This window comes from Gossypium hirsutum, chromosome D02 (assembly GCF_007990345.1).
Source record: "Gossypium hirsutum isolate 1008001.06 chromosome D02, Gossypium_hirsutum_v2.1, whole genome shotgun sequence".
In the NCBI taxonomy this organism is placed as follows: domain Eukaryota; kingdom Viridiplantae; phylum Streptophyta; class Magnoliopsida; order Malvales; family Malvaceae; genus Gossypium; species Gossypium hirsutum.
In genome coordinates this window covers 54,510,697-54,513,460 of record NC_053438.1, presented here as the reverse complement: position 1 = coordinate 54,513,460, position 2,764 = coordinate 54,510,697, and positions in this window count along the sequence as shown.

Sequence of the window (2,764 nt, the reverse complement as noted above, 5' to 3'; positions counted from 1 at the left end):
AATTTGAGTAATTAGGGCTAAATTAAAAAAATAAAATTTTGAGGGACTAAAATGAAAAATAAATGAAATGTATGGACTTGTATGAATACAAGGAAGATTTGGCCTAGCTATGTTGTTGTGAGATTTTGTGTAAATTGTGTTTTATGCAATTGGGATTAAATTGCAAAAAGTGTAAAATATTAGGGGTAAAATGGTAATTTGCCTATTTATGTGTTTTTGGATTAAATTGAATGTTTTAATATTTAAATTAGCTCATTTTGGATATATTTAGATCAAGAATCAAAGAAATCAGAGTTAGATCGGGGGAAAGCTAAAATCGTCGAATAATCGTCCGGTTTCGATTTTTCACCGTCCGAGGTAAGTCAACTAGCAATTTAATGTTATTAATTAATATATATATATACATATATATATATATATTGTATTTGGATGAGCTCAAATTGAAAGTATATAGCTTGAATTTAGTCAAAGTAAAAATGATATGTATATATAAATATATGATTAATGTTCGAATATACATATATGTATACACATATATGTAAGCTCTTGAATTTAGTTGAAGAATGAATATGGCTTATGTATAAATTCTTGGTTATTAATCGAAAGGTATGTATAGTGTATATATATATAAGGTTCGAATGTATATATATATAAGTACATATATGTACAAACTATTGGATTGATTAAAAATATATATGTTATATTTGCATAAGTAGTTTTGAAATGGTATGTACATGTGAGTTGAAATTTATATGTATATGATAGAATTGAATGAGCACATAAATATATATTTACATGTATATGTTTTTGTATTGAGTTTGGGTATAATTTTTATATAAGTTTATATGAAGTTCGGAAATACAAATATAATTGAATATGTTTTCGTGTTAAATTTAGGTATGACTATTATATAAAGTATGTATGAGACTCGAATATATACAAACTTATATATGTAAATGTTTATGTATTAAATTTAGGTATGATAATTATATAAGTTTATGTGAGATTCAATTATGTAATTATATTCATGTGAAGCCTTTGAATGGAGTTGAAGGTACAAAATTGTTAGCTTGGATTACTATAAGATGTTCGAATGTATGATATTAATAGTAGGCCTTAATGTATTAAGTTATATATCTGTATATGATCATATGTATAATTAAGTTATTGAGCTAGATTCAATATCTGAACTTTATATACCTATGTGGTTTAAAGGTATAATTTATATATATTGAGCTAAATTTTTATACATGGAATCTTATATACATATACATTTTGAAAGTGATTTGTATTTATATAAATTGAGTGTTCAGGCTCGGTGCCTAGCAGGCTTGATGCCAGTGATATGTTTCAGACTTTAAGTCTAGCAGGCTTGTCGCCGGTGAAACATTTCAGACTTTAAGTCTAGCAGGCTTGACGCCGATGAAACATTTTAGACTTTAAGTCTAGCAGGCTTGACGCTGGTGAAACATTTCAGACTTTAAGTCTAGCAGGCTTGATGCCGGTGAAACATTTCAGACTTTATGTCTAGCAGGCTAAGTGCCAGTGTATTGAATCAGGCCTTAAACCTAGCAGGTTTTGTGCTGGTGAATCTATTCATATCATGTGTTTACATGTATCGAATATGTGTATAATTTAGTCATATGGATTTATAGAATATGTATATACATTTGGTCATTGTGTTTGATGAGCATATAAACATTAGTTTATATGTATTTGATGAGTATGGATTTATATATATATATATTAAATTTTATGAAATTGTTAGGTATATTCGCATTCAGATAGATGTATGTGAGAAATCTATATATGCATTTTGGTTAGTATAAATGTATTTGGTTATATTCGCTTGATGTGTATGTATATATATATTCGGTTATAGAATTTGTTAAGTACATAAATATGCGTTCGGTTACACACATATGAAGTGTATATGCATTCGGTTTTAGGTATTTGATAATGATGTATGCATTTGTTTATATGTAAATGATATATAAAAGTATTCGGTTGTAAGTTTTTGATGAGTATTTAAATATACAATTGTTATGCATATTGTATATACATATTTATATATTCATTGGTAAGCATTCTACGAGTACATATGTTTGATTATAAATAAGATGATTATGAGTAACAAATATTCAAATAGTAATATATGTCGTATTTGCGATTTCAATAAGTTTAATTATGAATTTATATTATTCTTCTTTTATATATGTTTTAGTTATGCTATAGACTTACTAAGCTATGTAAGCTTACTTTGTTTGTTTACGTCTATCTGTTTATAGATAATAATAAAAAATCAAATCAAGCTTCAAGCTCAGGGATCGTCAGCAAGTTTATCACCTTATCTATTGTCTCGGTATTTAAAATATTTAAATTCTAACTATGGCATGTACAGACTAGATAAATGTTTTGAAGGTCGTACTTTGTTGTATTGTATATGAATATAATAGCCATACTAAAATGGTTTATTTCCTTATAGATTTGTTTGTAATGTCTTTACTAGTTGGATTATAATGTCTTTGTTTATTAACAATGGTTAGAAGAGAAGTTTAACATTTTGCGTATTTAATGTATATGTATATGTATAATATATATGTATTGATTTTGAGATGGTTGTGTTTTGTTCAGTAATGCATCGTAACCCTAATTCGGCGATGGATACGGGTTAGGGGTATTACACATTAGGGGCCTCAATGGCACTATTCGCCAAATTGCGTCACAAAAATGAGTAAAAACGAGACATTTACACTTATTAACT